Here is a 20,582-nt window from a genome sequence, read left to right on the forward strand (position 1 = left end):
AGATTTTTGCGAAATAATTTCCAATACATATGATAGGTACCTACTTATACATTTTTTTTAACTCGCCTATTGTTTCCCTCTGATGGGCAAAGGCCTCGCTTAGATCCTTCAGGATTCTCAGTTCTGGGCCACATGGAACCAGCCCGCGCCTAGGCCGCCCATTACTGTATTCATTGTCATACCCCTGCCCTTATCCCAATTATTTTATGTCTTCTTCTTCCATACTTTTTTATCGGACGTCACCTTACAATAAAAACTCTTTACAGCCATATCGTCCTTTGCAGAATCCTACTATACTATTTCGTATTATTTTAACTTAATCCTTGTGTCACGGAACAAACATTCAAGTCACATGTACAAAGACACCCACAACAAAACATTGACACTAGTATTTTACTACACTTTTTGTTTTTGCTAAAAGAGGTCGCTTTATCACATAATTCTTTTTCTAATTGAATATTCTTCTAGTACTCGAATTAAGATTAGATTGGTATTCAAGGTCTCAATTATAGTCCTTGTATTCTTTTCGTTAAATATTACGGAGATAATAATATATTTAAAGACAATTAACATTAGCTGTAAGTGGTTATAAAAGCTGGGCCCCAATTCTACTATTTTACAATGGCCGATGAACGAATGGCAATTGGATTAAATTTGAAATTATTCCTATTCTCTTAAGCTTTTGCCAATAAAATAATTGGAAGTTAATTGTATTGACCTTCAGTGTACCGCCCCGTACTGAATTTATAATTATTGTGTAGAAAAATGCTTAACACAATACGAAAATTGTCATTTTAAGCCAAATTTAATTCATTCATCGGCCGTTGTAAATAGCAGAATTGGCCCCCTGATCGTTTGTCCCATTCAACGTTTTATGCTATCAACAATGAATAAAATAGATATGAAATATAATACAAAGTCACTCTATTGACATGCTACAGCAGTTTGAGATAAAACTTCATATTTTTTACTAATATTTGTCCCGTCATTATTAGTCAAGCAATTTGTGTCGTATTTAGACATGCATAATGACTGAAATATTTTTATCGCGTCCTCTTAAAAGTCAAAACATTCGTATCGTTACAGAAAAAAAACATAATTCGAACTTGGACCGCCATCGCGCCACTTGTAAATTAAACCAAGCGTTTAATTCTTCTTCTCTGCATTCTTATACTGGTGTCATGTCTTATGTTGTTTTTCGAAAGCCATATACCTACGAATGATAGTCCAGTTTGAAGACTAATAGTGTATTATTCATACAGATAAACGGTACTTTGGAATGGCGTCCACAGGATACGCGTAAACACTTCTTTACAAACCAAAACTCATATTAAAATTGCAAAACTTTTTCAACTGATTGATGTCTATGACGCCATGTTGTTCTGATTTCAAAATTAATGACAGCTGAATGGGGATAAACTTATTCCATTATTTAACGGTTGCATTGAAAAACAAAATACGAACGCCATATAAAAACTGCCAGTTTAACGTTGAAAAAAAGGTCAGTTAATGTTTAATCTAATAATATGCTGCGTAGATAATATCATTGTCTTAATAAGTATGTCTAACTCCACAGCAAACAGAATCATTTCAATAATAACTTAAAAAAAAACTACTTGCCGTATAAGCCATACGTAGTTCAAGGCAATAACAAGGTTTTTGTCTTACTTTTAAACTTTGTATCATAACGACGAATTTAAACGCGTCAAAGGTGATCAATGGCACGACGCGCGACGTTAAAGTATTCAGATTGTCGATATGTTTTAAAAATATTTGTGTAGTAGTACAGCACTAGTAAGACAATGAGTTCGCAAATTTTAAATTTAGAACCTTGGTTTTTGTCGACAAATTGCACGTTGTCTGCAAATACTAGGTACATTAAAATAAATATATAGCTGCTATATCAATTACACTCGAAAATATTTGCGGTTCCCACTTGGTAACATAATTGAAAAACTAAAACATTAGAAAGACAAATAGAAAATTGAATAGGTACTTGACTGACTGAATAAGTGTCTTGAAAATTCGGTTTTCATTTCCAAGATTCGGAACATCATTTATTTATTTTTTAAATACCGAACACAAACCTGGAGAAGTTTAAAAAAACATAAGTTTAAAAACAAAAAACAATCATCAACAAAATGTTGACGGCGAAATCCATTTTAAATTGCCCGTTAATATTTCGCCAGTTGTAAAATTTGTAATACAGATTTTACTTCCAGTAGACGAGAACGTCATCTTTGACCAGAGAGCACAACGTCATAGTAAGAAAGAGATACCGCTCTACACTGAAACGCGCTATCACACTTCCACAATTGCAAAAACACTTAATAAGTGGCGGTAGGCCATTGGGTCACTATCACTAGGCCAGCGTACTAAACTGATTACGTTAGATATATCGAGAGCCGGCAGCTCATTATTTGTAGGTTAGGTCTGGCAGCCCGCCAAGATTTAATCAGCTGAGACTAGGGGACGCCTAGGAAAGCATAGCGGTCGCCAGTATTCATGACGAATTGATTAGGAAATGCTCTACGAGTATATTTGAGCATGTTTGAAAGATAGATATTGAAATATATTATGTTATGAGATATAAGCTAGGTATGCATATATTAGTATTGTTATTGTAATTTATTTTATTGTTTAAATTTAATTTTAAGCAAAGAATTAGATATGAGTAAAGTGCTTCACTAACGCATAAGGATTTAAGCTGCTAATGATAATGATAAGGTAAAGAAATAAACAAGTAAATATGATTTAAAATAAAATTAAACAATTAAATTGCTATGCATAAAATCAAATTTAACATACGTCCATATTTAAATCATGACCGAAAGAAAAAAAACTTGATTCATAGAGCGTACGATTTTTTTACATAAAGACGTTTATTTCCTACAATTCAGATAAACATTTAAAAAATGATAAGCCATTAATAATAGTGAATTAAAAAAGGTAAAAAAACGCAACAACGTCAATAAATCGGACTTTGACTTGAATTTTAATGTCAAAGGTTCAAATTAAAAGCAAAATGAAACATCGGAGTTAGTATTATTCCACACCTCATAAAATATTTTTAAGAATTTTATTGTTTAATAGGACCTATGGAAAATTCAGCAGCTGTAAGAAGAGCGAAAGCTTGTTGCGATCTAACGTTTTAGGCAAATTTCTCATTACATATTTTCGGAATATTAAAAATTTCAATATCGTTTGAACTATTAACTAATAAGGATAATACATACATATTTACATTTGATAACCATCAGATGCAGTTGACCTTCTCAGTATTGTCTTAAGTTTACTCGCTAAGTTCATTTTCCTCTTGAGCAATCGTTTCACTGAAATATCGTGTTTGTCTTACTCCATGAATATGTTCAAAGAATTCGTATTCATAGAAGTATAGATCACAAAGGGAAGCTGTTGAACATTGTTTATTTAGTATTATTGATGCACGCAAATCAATAAAATGTTTAATGAACGCTGGATGGGGCACGTGGCGTAACAACGAAGTATTAAAACTGAATTGCGTCGTGTTATTGCACATTTAAGTTGCAACGAATTGTAAATTGACATATTAATAGGTGCAATAAACATCTTTTTCCACTTCTAGCATATTAATAGCTGTGTTGAGGTCGGCTTCTAGTCTTGCAATATTCTGCTGAAACGTAATACGTGCAATCTTTATTCAAAACTGGGTAGATGCTAATTTTCTTTCGTATAAGATTCGGTTTTCACGTCAGACTTGGATAGAGCGTAGTTCCAAAACGTAGTTCCACTTCAGGATAAAAAAAGTATACGAGACTGCAGGTATACGAATTATTTTTTTGGAAGGAAGATTTCGTCATTAAATTTCTAGTAAGTACCAAAATTTTCAATCTGGGACAATTTTGTGTCCCAAATCCCTTGAACGGTGTTCTGACAACGCTACATACTTCAAACAGCCTTTTGGTAACAAAAGTGTTTGAAAATTCTAGGACAGACCGCGTCCTAAATTACAGAATTTAACTGTGAACTGCGTGATAAACAACAATTAAACAATTAGTCTCGCTGTATCATCAGGTCTGTGGCAAGAGGAAGCTTCCAAAATTGTATCCGAACACGCGTCGTGACTTGCAAGTTAACATTGAAAGTGTTTTTAAGTGTACCAATGTTTGGATCTAATGGGATTCCTTGGTTAAATTGATTTCTTTTTTTTATTGAATTCTGGAGTGCCAGGAAATATTTGAGTTCAATGCATTTGTGCGCGTGGATCTATGTGTTTTGTGTTTAACAGCGATTAATTTGTGAGGCAGTGACACAAAACATTTATAAGAGTTACCCACACATGGATAAGGCGATTTTTATTCTGTATATTTTGTGTTAAAGATAATTTATGTACGATTTATTAGACAAATTTGATAAAAATCAGTCGAGCCATAAGTTGTAACTTACATTTTGAATTGCAATTGTAGTAAATGTCTTATGCAAAATGTTACGTAAAAAGACAGGAATAAAGACAAAACATATTTGTCAGTCTTATCTTTATTAATTACATAAATCATATCTAATCATTTAAGGTCGAATTTCTTTTAATCTTAATTGTTCAAGGTTATCGCAACGCTAGCAAATTTTGTTGAGACCCAAAAATATCTTTACATGATGATAATTAAATTTACCTAGTTATATAAGTGTGATAAGTGGGAAATATATGTATTATATTTTATTTAGAATGTTATGTAATCGCGTGTACGTAATTTTTTTTGTTTTAACTTTTCCAGTAATTGGGTATTTTGCTTGCATAACGTTGCATTGTTCTATTTTTGAATGAAACTGAAGTATTCATATACGACCTTTTTTGGTCGAACAACTATTGTTACTTTTTTGGCATTTGAGAAATTTTATAAGTATTTGACGCAGTACTGATAGAAAGGCAAAAGTTTGTGAGTGAGCATGTTTATTTATGCTCACCGTTTAATTGCGCTGTGATCCAGGATTTATATCCAATATAGCCGCGTGTAAAAACCAGTGTTCAAATTTAATGCGTTACATTACTGAACTGTCCTTTAGTTTCAATTTCCGTATTCGTTGTCAAAGCTGGTTATTGACACTAAATGGAAAAGAAACCTAATAGCTATTTTGTGAACAACAACTTTTTGCTGCAACTGAGGACATGCGAATAATTAACGATCTGACGTCACAAAGTCAAATTACTTATTGAGATAATAGTGCTGAACATTTTAGCAGAACTTGATCCATCGTTTGTATTGTAATTTATTTGAAGTGTTTTTAGAATTATTGAATTAACTGCAAGAGTGAGAGAGAGAGAAAACACCTGTTGTTCCTTCAATGCATTACAATAGAAAATAATATTATACATTAGACGACCAGTTGTAGTAAACTTTCCTGTTCAACACGTCAGAGGATTTTGACTAGTCCATTAATCCATTAATAAATAAAACTCAACTCTATTTCAACTCATTAAACTCTATTTTTGCAACTTGTTTTCGGTTCGTCATAAAAAGCATAATATATTCCATATAAAGCATTCCAATAAAGCAAACCTACAAATAAACATATTTTTTATAATAATTTAAATCAATTAACTTTATTTTTTCACGATAGCAATTAAATCTTAGGTATTACCCATCTACCTTGTGAGATATCAAAGTAATTGAACCGATTTGACCTCGGTTTACTGATAACTTAATAACTTAGTTGACGTTGTAAAAATCCCAGTTATTCATATTAATGCATGTCATACGAGATAACTTTTCCAACTGCAATACTTATTTATAGGCGGGACTATCTTTTACGGGCGTCAGGTCATTAGAATAACGTTTTTATCCTAGGGCTGGAAAATGCATCATATTTATAATGGTATGATTTATCCATCGAACAGAGTTTAAAGCACTAATCGCTACGCTATCTTACAGCAGCTTTTTGACAATTTTCAGGCTTCAATTTTTGGGACTTAGTATTAAGTACTTACAATGTTTTCCTTACCGTTTGTAAGCACCAGGTTTGTGACACTAGTGTCTGTCTAGAAAATAATTTAATGCATAAAAAGTGTGTTACGTAAATGTTGTTTTTCTTTTTATTTGTAGCCTCACGTCTCAGGTTCCAAAGGAACTTGTCCGAGGAATAAGACTAAAATGGCGTTTAGAAAAAATCCAAGTTAATAATTTGTACTTAACACGGCAAATTTGCTTAAATTACGAATAAATTAAAGTCACTGAGTGCAATTATGTAAATAGTACCTATTGTATCATACGATATTATCTTCTTAATTTTATTACAATGATATATTTTTGACTTTTGACTGAGATGATAATATAATTATTATAGTTTAGTAAGACAAGGTTGAAGTAATAAAAGATTTTGCTTTTATATTCAGGTCATAAACAAATCTGGAAAATTCTGCATAGTTTATTTAAATAATATTTGTTACTACGTCAAAAACTAGTAGTCCTACTATAAACCGAGTTTTATTAGGGTTTCTTAGACAGAGAGTAGTCAAATCAAATCAAAAGTCATTTATCCAAATTAGGCTACTAAATTCCACTTTTTGAAGGTCAAATTACTTTAGATAGCACCCTTTTTCGCCCACCCTCACCCAGGTCCGTCCATCACCAGGCTTTTATATCACAAACCATGATAGCTGGTCTGTTGAAACTTGCTACTGTCCCTCTAACATTATGAGGGTTCCGTAGAGATGGGTCGAAAAGTAACGAGCATTTGTGCGATCCATTAAATCCAGCAGCCGTTTAATTTTTTGTGACAGAAAGACAGATAAATTTCCATTAACACTAATGATATTAGTAGTATAAATTTAAACAATTATTAACCAATTTGGTCCCTTAATGACGCAAAAACGTGTGAATTTTTCATTATCTGTTTAATTAAGATGGTTATCTTTTAACTCATTGTGAGATTAAAGACTACGTTTTTGGGTGAGGTTGAGATAAAAATCAACATATTCGCAATTATCAAGTCTAATTTTAGGCAAATACAGATAATTTTGAGTCACTACTTTTATGAAACATCATATCTTGTTCGATATAATTTCGATTTGAAAAAAGTTTTTATATAATTAAATAGAACACGAGTATACTAGTAAAATATGTAATCTAGAATTGCACAAGAAACGCAAATCTGCAACTTAACAAAAACGACCAACTTCACTTTTAAGCAAAAATTTGACACAAATACGAATCGACAATACGAAAGTGTTTCGCAAGTACCACAAAAAATGAGGCGGGCACATTCTGTCGAACGCTGTTTTTTGTAAGTTCCATGTATAAGGAAATTTGAGAGCACCCGTATACCGTTTTTACTTTGAACTTTTTGCTCCAATTCCTGGGATAATATCGATATCCAAAAGTACCGTTATCGAAGTTAGATAAGGTTTAATCTGAGTGACGTCAGTGATTGTTTAGAATATCCTGTTAAGTGGCGCGTAAAAAATTCTACTACCGAAAATTTGATTACGCTTTTACGTCACAATTTTATGGCCCATCAAGATTAGTTTTTATTGTATCATAGTTGTTTACAGATTTTTGTAGCATCCTGAGCAAGCCTTTCCTAGATTTAGTACCTTATTTGAATTATTTGACGTCATGAGTATCGCATGATCTGAAATAGTTAGAATACATTGTTGAAGGTATTGTACAAATTGTTTATAAAACTCAACCGGAATCCCATAATTCTTGATAGAAAAATAATAAAATCGAAAATTCTTTGTTGTACCAACATACAAAATAGTGTTAGCAGTCTAGACGATTTTAGCACGCTCATAATAAAACAAACAAGATAAAATCATGAAATAGGATGTGAAGGTGTGGTTATCTTGGCAACAGCAATGCAAATTATCCTATCGATAGTGAATCTGACTGCATGATGTCATTAGGAATCAAGTTACACGCTTTTGCAACGTTTCGCAAGGAAACACCGCTGCTAACGTTTGACTATGCGATATGCGTCCATAAATGTATGGAATGAGGCAATCAGATTAATAATTATAATAGCGATACGAATTATTGGAACGCCTTCAATGAAAACGGATTTCAAATAGATTAGAGAAGGATTACGGCAAGGTTAAGAAGATAATACAAAAGGTGATGTTACAAATTCCATATATAAAGTTGATCTTTTAATACCTACATATTCTGTACTAACATGTGCTTGGTTCATTTGTGAAGAATTTGGTGTAAATACGATTATTTTTAATGATTACAACAAAGGGAATGGTAGCAATAAGGCCAAGAGTGACTGCACTCAATTCACTTTAATGGTCATCAATTGAGGACCGATTACGAAAGTACCTACAGCTAAGGTTTAATTAGAAACAATTGTCCCATCTTCATAATTGAATCCTGATGTGACAACAATGGAAAATAAAAATGCTATTAACATTTTATTAAAGAAACTTATTTTTTTCTTTAGCATAGTTACAACATGACAGACAACGAATGATATGTAGCTAAATAACATAATAAAGAAGCGATATAAGTGGCTAATGATAATAATTAAAGCCGAGACAGTTAATGTTATCTAATTAATAGTCGGTCTAGTGTAAAACGTGACACTTATTAGTTGAGCTAATTTTGTATGATAATCGAACTTTGGTCATTGGACCTCGCATTATAAACAATTGAAGTTTTATCACCTTACATTTTATAAAGACTACTATTGAACTAAAAACTTACATTTAATTTAAATATTTATTAGCGGCCAATTATTTAAAAGGAGGTAACTGTTAACCATACACGAAAAAGCATCGGATAAATGAAAGGAGAGAGTAAATAAAAACATGCAATTTAAATTGAAAGAGATAGCCACCAAAGTGGACCAGTTTATTATTTAACATCTGTAAACATTTTAAAAACTGTTATAAATTAAACGCTCAGAGTAACTGCAACGCGTTTCATGGAAGAGATAGTAATCTCGAAGTTTTTATAAGACAGGCCATCCATCACGAGTATTGAGGCATATTTACTCTTTTAAAATCTACTTTTTTTGTTCTTTTTTATTTACTTGTGTTATAAATGTTTATGCTCTCACCTTTATAATAAAGACGTCATCAGTGTTGAAACATCCCACGTCCTGCACTTCTGCAACAAGCAAAACAAAATATAAATACACCAGCCGACATCAAGATTCTAGTATATTTTTTATCTTGTAGCGAAGAAAATAGCTGTTTTATTGGCAGAAGTTTGAGGTAATAATAACACAGCTGTTGATGGAATAATAAAAATATTTGCTCGTGTGCGTTTAAAGAGACCGAATTAAAGAGTACTTTCTATAGTTTGCGGTACAATGGCGAGCCCCTGAACAGATGTTCGATCGAAGCCGGTCCATTATCTCGGGCAGGTAAGATATCATGCGATCTTTAATCTTCTCGATCCGGTAGGCAACGGTCGCGTGGAAACATGCTTATTATTGTCATAACTCTACATTCGCATGAAAACTTTTTATTATAAACTTAATTGGATTGTTTGTCAGCCCATTTTTTCCAAACATATTATACATATGTATGATTACGAATTCTTTTACCCCAAATGGATTGCGAATCTATATCTATTTATACTTTGAAAACCTATCATTGTATGACAAACAAATAAGTATTGGTAGTACATACTATCGTTATACTACTGAAATAAGTTACTAAATATGCGGTTCAAATAACGGTCCAGTTTATAATACTTTAAATTATAACGCATGCAATTCTAGATCACCATTAAAGGTTCAATATCAGGTCAGGGGTTATCTTAGATCGCACCAACTTTATGGCGTACACACGATTCAGTTATGGAGTGCCACAGGGAGTCGGCGTGGGCCCATATAATAAACGTGGGAAAACAAAAATTCAATAGAAATTCTACGCAAAAACAAATGTTTCCTTTTCGATAAAATAGTAGTGTTCCTAATAAGATAAGATATAGTTAGAATTTTACACTATCGTGTCGCACTTCTAAACTGTTATTGTTTTGAAATGTTCTTGCTATAGAATTATCCCGTTTCAAGATCCTAATGTCTTTTCTATCTTTCTATTTCGAGTACAGTCGTTTGGTAACCTAACCTATAATTTGTATGTTCAAAAAGGGTGATTGAGCTAACCTGTTACTTTTTACAGTGCAATCTTGAATCCCTGACGCTCATATTAGCAATGGTGACATAAAACAGTTTTTCGCTGTCTCCTTTCCGATTCATTTAAGAAGAAAATATCAAGAAACAAATTAAGAGATATTACAAGAAAATTTCATCATATTTATTTCCAAGTTATGCAACTACAAACTACATTTCAAATTGTTTGTGAATTACCAAGCTACGTCAATTGTACCAAAAGAACTCACTAATGCGTTCGACACATACGGCAACCTGTCTGTTTAGCGATATGACGTCAATCAGTAAGGTAAAGTCCACGTCATAAAACCATCGTATTTAATGTGACAAGGTTACTGATATGATAAAGGTTGACTTTGATTTGACTCGACGTTTTGTTGATAAAGATTTTAATTTTTACTCCAATGTTTACATGTTTATTTCAGTTGGGAATTTGAAAGTTATCACATCCTTTTCCCTTATGAATCCTACTATATTATAAACGGGAAAGTTTTTTTCACGAATGGATGGATGTTTGTTACTCTTTCACGTGAAAATCACTGATTGTATTTGGACGAAATTTGTTACAAAGAATTACCACATACTTAGGATAGTTTTCATCTAGATTTTGTGCTACCGAAATTTTCTATTAGTAGCAGACGGAGCCGCTGGCAACAACTAGTTACGCATAATTCACTTCCGATTGTCTTGTTTATTTCCTTACAATTCTATTCTCCACGCATTTATGCATGTGAATACTTTAGAAGCGTTATCATAATCGTAAACTATTACAATGACCTAATGTGTCAACTTAGCTGATTATTTCATCCTCTAGTCATCTATTAACAAGCGGTGACTTCACCCGTGTCAAAGCAAACCATGACACATATATGACATATTTACAACAATACGAAAAAGTTATAAAATTTAAAAAAACACGTCACGGAAATTTAATTTAGTTAATTGCCACAGCAGAACCATGGCACGAGAGTGGGTTATAACCAAGATCATCTTAAGACATATCTTGTATGAAAGCAAATTACCAACCTAACTATGAATTATAATAACATCAGCTTTGGTCGGTAGTTAAAATAACGGTGAATTCAAACGGCTGCGGATACCGTACGGAACGTAAACCAAAAGAGGCATTGAGCTGCACTCACCTCTTATTGCCAAATTCGGACATCGTTAAAACTTACACGTAATATCGCGTTAAATAATTGTATTTGCTTACATTAACATGCACGTCCTCATTGCCTAGATGACCATAGATGATTTTGTATTTAATGACAAGTAATATGATAATTTGTACCAAAACGTGTGTCCAGCCTTGAAGGAATATCGTAATACGTCCAAAATGACAAAAACGACATCATCCGTTTCGTGACCACAGTTATTTCCCGTTTTACATTACCGTTATAATGCAAGTCTGTACCAAATTGGCGAACTAGACGCCGTGTAACAATCTAAACGAAATACGAAAAGAAAGATACGTAAATTATATTTTTAATTTATTCTAAAACATTTAGCTATTATCATTTTCAAGGGTAACGACTAAATTATGTAAACAGAAAGGAATTACAAATGACCCTTCGTATAAAACCTGCTTCTGACGCCACGCAATTCACATGAAAAAATAAATAACTAAAAATAGCTCTCGATGTACCAATACCGGTTAATCCGAAGAGATTCATGCAGTGGAAACATAAAGCTTCGTGAATTAGCAACGCTCATAGTTCTGAGAAGTTTTTAACGTGTCACAGTTGAATGGCACGAACAATTGGAGACAGTGTTGGTCAATGACAGATGTCCCGAGGTGAAAGCAGACAACTTTGCAAATAATACGCGTGTGGGTGGCAATTGCAAAACAGAGCATTCATTCATACTCAGCCAAAATTATAATAAGCATACTTATAAGATTTCACTTAAGCATTAGAACAAGAATGACAATGAAACTAATAGAATAATTATATCGTTACAAACAATGATGAATCTGAAGCTAGATTTGGATGCGACCGTATAACATTGTTAGACTAAATGACAGTTTGAGAACAAATCACGTTGCGATGCAAATTCGAATGTGATCAATTTAAAAAATATGCAAATTTATTCAATTACAAAAATCGAATTGAAGAACTGAATATAGACATGAATACAACATACACATCGGTACTTTATTTTCGATTGAAGTAAGTATTTATGGCTTCAACACAACGCAGATAGCCCATTACTAAAGCTCAAGAGCTCAACACATGATAAAAAGTTAATATTTATTATTCATTAACTACTTGATCAGGAATGTACAAACAAGATTAATCTTATTAACATCAATATGGTTTTTAGCACCTAGCAGAAAATCACTTCGCAGAACGTACTAAGACCGGAACGAAACGATACTTGAGCAAAAAACTAGCCTAGAATTTTGCTTATTATTAGTTCCTTAGAATTCTCAGGGGACGTGAGTTGCGCAAAATTAGACACATTTGCGGTTGTCTGTAGCTATGCATTAGTGCGTAAATTGCACTAGTACGTGTAATCCCATCGGCTGCTCATTAGTCGGCTCACAACTGGCTGCAGGCCGCCGTGGGAATCTTGGCTAACTCAAATCATCTGACTGTGACTCTTAACTGACTTCTGAAACGGTTCATTTATAAAGTTAAAGAAAAACTACCGTTTGTTCATTTATTTTCTTAAGGATCACTACTGTCGGCTTCTGGTGCTCTTAGTTTAGTTTTAGAATATATTTTAAGGAGCGAATCCAAATAGTTTACGTATTTGCTTTTAACCTTTACGAGTCGTTCTCCCCTTATGACTATTAATAGAGATAACGTTGACTTGATCTGACAGTGTCAACTCTTCAAACAGAAATTTGTTTATTTCAAATAAACACGATTTTCTGTTAAGATTAGATATTCGCAAAATTAGAATAGGTATATTTCAGAGCACTTAAAATCGCGGGGCCTAACGGCTCGTATAAGATAGCAGATATCAAAGTAAATGTGAGCTAGTAACTAATGGAAAGATGATAAAGATGTTTGCCTATACAAGGTCGGAGGGGTGACATGGCCACTCTGTTGACATACTAAGCACAAACAAAATATCGTGCGGAATATAAGAACTTAAGCCATGAGTAAATAATATATAGGTACCCACGTTTGTAAAACGGTTGGGAAATGTAAAAACTTATCAGATACCGGTCATGTTGCAAATTGCAAGTTAACCCCCGATATACTTTTTTAAACATTCTAATCTAGAAACAAACACGTTACAACCGCACGTGGTTATGATATCAAAATCTATATCTATTAGAACTATCCACATAGGTTATTGAAAATGTTTGAAATAAGCAACTTGGATTAACATGTTGTTAACCTTGCTGCTATGTGAAGTAATTATGAAATATCGTCATAAATTACTCTTAGATAGGTGGACTTATCTCTTTTGATTAAATTCATTCCAGGATGTATTACACGTACTTACGTATGTGATTACGTTAAGTTTAAAACATTTAATCAAAAAACAAATTTCAAAGCAAAAAAAAGCGTTTGCAAAAAAATTAACACTGATAGCCGCTTATTTCCTGTACGAGAAAAGAAGTGGTTCTAAAAAACCAATGACAAATTTTGTCGTAATTTTAAACAAGCGAATAAAAACATCTTGGCAGCTTAGGTCATTTTCAGAGAATCACTGCATCGCTGTGTGGCAGTGAGGGGCGTAGCTGTAGGTGTGATGACATCTGATTCACTTTTGTTTCCAGTGACAATACTTTAAAACACATACGTACCTCGTTTTCAATCTGTATTTAACCAAAATTTAAATATTTATGGAACTTTACCATTCCGAGGAATTTGTGATAATATTTCATAGAATTTTGCCCACAAGCACTACAGTACAGATCATGACATCATCTATGTAAATGAAGCTGCCATGGATCACTTTCGATTATATAACGTGGGCCGCGTCATTGACACTCGTACCTACATATTTAGGAGTTACTGCATCCTGTTATAATTTTGTCATTATTTGACTTTGTTTTCTAAAATTCTGCAATTGCAAGTACACTGTCAGAAATTAAATTTATTCTACACTAAAATATTTTAAAGAATCAAATTTCCAAATGCTTTGTTTATTTGGTCTCAAAAAATTTAATAATAACGGACTCTAATGAGTCGTAATCTCGCAAACTCTGAATAATTGTGGACAAACACGCGGACAAAAAAGGGTCGTAGGTAAGGTAGAGGGCGGGGATGGCCACAAAAGGGACCTCAGTGTCGGAGGTCTTGTAAACAGAATGTAAAGGAAACGATTTTTTGTGACTCGGCATCGGGCGTCGCCGAGTCCAACGCAGGTAGGAATTCAAAAATTTCTCTAGTTGAGCTCGCCCGCACCGGTACCGTATTATCTTGGTTACTTACGCGTACAAACGTTGCTATCTCCAAGCTGACTGTTTGCACAAATATGGACGACCTTCCAGCCTGCATACGTGACTCTATTACGTTTCACATTATACATCCAGTCACTTTTTTCTGCTTTATCTAGAAACCATCGCTCCTTAAGTACTTTCTGGGTTTCTGTTAGTCAGGAATCCGGAACACTATCTCATAATTTTAAGAAATCCGTGCAGTCAAAAGATTTAATCAAGTTCCTTTTTGTGTCACTAACAAGAATTCCTTAGCAAAGAACATTATTCTAAGTGAAAAATTTTGAAATTGTTACTCGAATAGCTTCTAAGTTTAGATCAAATATGCAGGAAAGCTAAATGTGATTTAATTAACATTTGCGTGAAACAGACTGCAAGATTACAACAAATAAGATATACAACCTGATGCAATATTCATGTGGTTTCAGAGTTACCAAACAGGTTAGTTGGATAGATATCTACCATCTGGCCATCTAAATTGTGACTAGTTGTCCTTGGCTAGAGGTCAGCGGACAACGAAATTCACAGTAAGCTAGTCCCCTACAAAAGCGGGTGTCACACGTTAATATTGTCATGTACTTGAAGCCAGACCTTGAATACGTTAAGGACCAGACAGGTCAACCGAATTCACGTGTACCTCTTTAATATTTATAGTATTTCAAACACTTTTTCGGGTCGTGTTAAAATTTCAATTTGAGTGTGTTTTGTTTCGATCCCCATTTTTTGCTCGCTTTTGTTTCTCTATCCAAAAAACATAACTGAATTTTTGGAATAACATTGTCATCGTGATCTCCGAAAAAGCATTTTCATGTAATTTGTAATTTTGCATATGATTTGCAATAGACCACTAACCTTTAAACAGTTTACGACTTAGTATTTACTTGCTAGGTAATTCAATACTCGCGAAGCATTTGTACGTAATAAACAATTTCTAACTACAAAGTTCAGAGTGTCATGTGCGTTGCACAGCCATTGTTTTCAACAGACTTTCATCTTTGTCACATGTTACTTCAACCGCTTGTAATGATTTGCTGCTTGGTTTTGTAGCTACATTTTTCGACAGTTTCTAAGTAACATCGTTCATTACAAGCATTTTTGAACTCTTCTTTAAGCTCTAATAGTGTAAATTCTATAAGGATCTTTAAGTGCATCGAGAACTTCTATGGGATCAACTTTATACAGGAAGCCGGACATTTCTGTACCTACTTTAAATGAATCAATACATTAATCATCTGTACGTATTCTGCGACATACACGCTATACTCAGCCTGCACATAACAATTAGATGAAGCCATATTTATATTGGAACAATTGACTGCGTACGACTGTACAATTATGCCAATCACGGATCGAACCGCCGATGCATTACAATGCAAAACAATACTGAGTACGTTCACAATCTAATCAGATGCATGTCAAATTATTTTGAAGCATCCTCTAAAGTAGGCGGAAGTCATGTTTACCGAAATGTTGTTGTGACCTTACGTGTTGCGCTGGGCTTGTCAAGCAAACCTTAATTGTCGGATGACACACCTGTTTAATAGAAATTATAATGACAGGAGTCGGCCCACTGACATAATTTTCCGACAGTCCCAATTGTTGGCTGTAAAGATAAAATTATAAAAACAGCTACAATGTAAGTGAAATTTAAAACAAAAACAGCGGTTCGATTAGCGAAGACTGAAAACTGGTAAAACCGCATAAAATCAATCCTGCTTCTAGTAAAACAGAGTGTAGTACTGGTGGTACTGGTGTAGTAGGTGGTTCTAGTCAGCTCAGGACACGTTTCCGTATCGCATGGAACACGTTTCGCTAAAGTTTCGTTCAGGTCTTTGAACCTTACGTCTGGGACCTACACGACACCAAACCATACAAGATTATCTGACATCTCATTTGTAACGTTTTCCTAAGAATATCTATTAATACTCGGTTTATTATCTTCCGTATTCCGGAGTTTCTCATTCGAGGCTGTTTAAAAAGCGAAGACAAATTTGGATGGGTTTGTCCCACTTTCTGGTTAACCGACACGATTAACAGTGTTTTAAGACTACAGCGAATGTTGAAGATGATAAACAGTTGAAAATCAACGGACTGTTGAGTGATCTAGTGAGGGTGTAGTAATGTTATGGGTTGGGTAGCCGCAAACTGTCAGCTAATGAGCAGCATACATAAGGTTAAAGTAATGGCGCGGACCACTTTCTGTCGCGCGGTCCTTTTCAACTGCCTAATTAGTTGGAGAGAACGCGTTTTTGCTGATAGCTGATCTCCGAGAATGTGTACAAATTTTGCGGTTGTACATTGATGGGTTTAACTTTAAGATGGATATAAATCGTGAATGTTTTGCATTACTTTACGCTTTTGATATTTAATGTACCATGGAAATATATAAAAGGGGCTTTTTTATCTGGGCCCCCAACCCCGCAAGTATTCAGTAATAGCTAAGTGGTATAAGTTTTGGACTACCCGAGCGCTGGCACGCAATAACACCTTTTCGAATCATTATCACTTGCTGAAACGAGGAAGGAAAACACTCTTAGGAAACACATACCACTACATCACCAAGTTGTTCATCCATACGAAAAAAAAGACTATCATAAAGTGAAGACATAAAACAGTCTCATTTTCACGACCAAAATTAAGTACCAAAAACGTCACATACAATGGATAATTATGTATAAATTTTAATGTAGATTTTATTTTAATGCCTGTCTTCGATATCCGACACCTACAGATATATGACTCTTCACATAAAACGCAAAGCAATCGTGTATACGGTTGTCTTCGCATTATAATCACTTAGTAACAACGTAACCAGTAATTTGAGTAATTACCCTTCACGAAACTGTTGCGAAAACAAAATATAATTATAACAGTTTTTTTTAACTTTGATTGTTGTTACTGGCCATAAGATCGACGAATTCCTGTCATAAAATTTAATAGGCCTAGCTATTTATTTTTTACAAATCGGCGGCTTGAAACTTTATATCGTAATTAAAAGATATTAGTTTTTTGACCTATGTATGAAGGTACAGATTACATAAAAACTTTTTACAAATTTTAAACGGAGATTTGGTTGAGATTTGAAATTAGAATTAATTTAATTATCATAATGGCAGTCACCGCTTCAGTTGAAGAATCGAAATTTGAAAATTAAACCTGTTTAGTTATAGAACGCTGCCGCTGTCAATGTCAAAGTGTAACCACTGATATTCGTTCAACGTTACAAAGGTCAAGGAACAAAAAACAATTCTTGCAAAACTTCGCAAGAATCGTTTGTTTTTGCGGCTTCTCCGTAAACGTCGGTCACAAACACGAAAAGTCATATTATGTTCTTTCTACAAAAAATAAATAAAACAGAATAGGCTGAAAACATTTTGTTGTTTGAAAATAGATTTATTATATATATTAGTTTGGTAACTTTTTAATTCAGGTGACATAAGAGCAGGCACTAGTTACCAGTTTGTTCGTTTAAAAATATGACTGTATTTACATAGTAACTATTTAGTCATCTGTGACTGTATGTACATATGCATGTGGAATTAATACCGTAAACAGAAACAAAACATTCCCGACAGATCACCGTCATAGAAAGACTTGTTGCTTTCAATGCGCCCATAATATCACCACATTTAAATCCTATCACCATGCTTCCCCGTAAGCAAATGTCGGAGTCAACACTAAACGTCTGGATATCTAATCGAATGACCGCACTTTAATCGATTCTATGTTTATTGCAATTTCCAATTCGATTCTTGATATTGGAAAGCGAGAATCGGTTTGATTGGAGAGCGGTTCGCGTGGGTGAGACCTGTATTGTCGTGGTCAAGTTCTAGGGCTTGTATACAGGGTGGTGTCATCGACCACTAGATTATACAGAGTGTTCATTGATACATAAAAAAATGCCTAAAAAACTTAAGCAATACAACTAATTTTATATCACACGAAATACAACGATAATTATCGTGTATCATCTGACCTTGCTTATAAATATGCTCCCTTGAATATATGTCAGTAATACAGATTAAAGATAAGAAGATATCAATCGATAATTACTGATAAAATTGTAATTGTCAAAAATTAGTCATGAAATAAAATAAAATTAGAAGCAACTCGAAACTCGTTATTTACACGTCCTTTTGTCATGCAACACACTTTACATCCCATTCCTGTGAAAAGCTTCATGTGACTCCTTACTCTTCTGCCCTATGCCTCCAGCCAACTGATAGCTCTACAATCGAAAGCGCTTAAACATATGGCATTAAACAAATGACATTTCAATTTGATTAGTCATGTGACATAGTTCTGACATCTCCATGAATTAGCAAACGATTCCCAAAATAGGACGTGTCAGAGGACCGAGCCACTACGGCAATACCTTCAGAAGAAATGGATGTTATCCAATCACCGTCTCCTCATTCTGTCTTGTTTACTAGTTCCGGGTTCATACCTAAAGAACACATATTACATTCAGTTGTCTGAGTATTTTACATGAATCAGTTCTGATCACCCACGCCAGATGTAGGCGTTGTGTCGCATGCAAGCTGTTGGCCCTGCGTATAGATTTTACTGTCCTTAGTCTAAGCACTAGGAATTATTTACGAGACACCCGTAGCTTCAAATTGCAGTATAAACCGGATAATATTCTTTGAACTGCAGTTGCAAGCCAATTTAGCACGTATTTCAGGGGATTTAAATTCTAAATTCATTTGGACAAGTCCTAGTAGCATCTTTCATGTTCATTCATACATCTTTTATGTTTTCCCAGATGATCAAAATTAAATATATCGTTCCAATCAGTATTAATGACCTTTTGACAGTACCTACTATTAATACAAACAAAGCAGTCTAAATCGCTTCTTCCTAAATGTTCTCGCTGTGAAGTAGAAACACAACAACACTTAATAATTATTTAATTACCAAATAACAGCCTCGCCGGTCTTTAATCGTAGCTCTAATTATGACACTCAATTGACAAGAACGCCCACTTGTCAACAACCTGTTACTGGCACTACTGATTTACTTACAAATCAATCAAGTAGTGCCAGTTATACTTAAATTGGAGCAAATTATAGTGGCACTAGTTGGCCATCAGGGATCAATGTCAAAAGCTGTGACAACGTGATGAGAAGCATTCGAGCAATGATCACCTGGATATCGACCAGGTGACGTGGCAACCAGTTAGTTCGATGTCTTGTGGACATATTTAAGATGTGTTGTTTGATTGTGGGTAGTAGGAATGTCGAAACTTCCGTGCATAGTGCTCTGGAGACAAGTAATTTACAATGGCGATGATGTTTTTGCTGCATACAAAAATGTGGAACATTTGAAAAATAACTCGAAGGTCAATTTCTAGATCACAAAAAAAAAAGTCTGAAATCCCGTGAACCAAACTGGCTAGGATGATGACTGTTTTCTACTAGTAACATTACCTCAACTAATACAGTCATTACGCATAAAAACAGGCGTAATTTCCAACACTTAAATGCACGTAACAGCATACATTAAGTAACTCCTAATGGCTCTGAATGACCTCACTAACTATGGACTTAAACGGTTCAAACCGATCAACGGCAATGATCGAACGCGATTGCCTTCAGTGACTATCAAGATCAAGACCATTACCTCTACTACGAAAACTTAACACGAGATGTATCGTTGTGGAGGCGAGGTATTTGTATTATTGCATCGGCATCTCTCTTCTACATCGGTAATCTTTAGTAATTTTGGTAAATTTTATTGCTCGGGTAGACGAATGGTTAACGCATCCACGGAAAGCGACGTGTAGATATCCCAGCATTTGTGGTCCACGTACCTGTCCTGAGTCTGAGTTTGTGAAACCGTCCGCGGAAATTGCTAAGAAGGGAGTCGTCTTTTTTTAATAAGAAAATATTTTCCTTTACAGCTCATAGTAAAGGAACAGTACAAACATAAGAAGAACAAACAAACAGAAATAGCACCAGTTCGCCACATTATGTAATGAACGGCTATGGGAGCTATAAGCGCTTCCCTCAACGCTGTGCGTAATGTTTATCCATGTGCCGAATTGTTATTTAACAGAATATAAACACCAAGGTTAAGATGATTAACC

At 34.2% G+C, this 20,582-nt stretch overlaps 1 protein-coding gene across 1 annotated transcript in view; it reads right to left on the reverse strand.

The window, feature by feature from the left end:
* LOC113496895 (protein windpipe) overlaps positions 1–20,582 on the reverse strand; it is a 48,916-nt gene that overhangs the window by 15,340 nt on the left and 12,994 nt on the right. Inside the window, exon 2 of the mRNA XM_026876279.1 lies at positions 9,034–9,083. The gene's annotated coding sequence lies outside the window, so the exon portion shown is untranslated. The remainder of the gene's footprint in view (positions 1–9,033; positions 9,084–20,582) is intronic.

Source organism: Trichoplusia ni, chromosome 8 (assembly GCF_003590095.1).
Source record: "Trichoplusia ni isolate ovarian cell line Hi5 chromosome 8, tn1, whole genome shotgun sequence".
Taxonomy (NCBI): domain Eukaryota; kingdom Metazoa; phylum Arthropoda; class Insecta; order Lepidoptera; family Noctuidae; genus Trichoplusia; species Trichoplusia ni.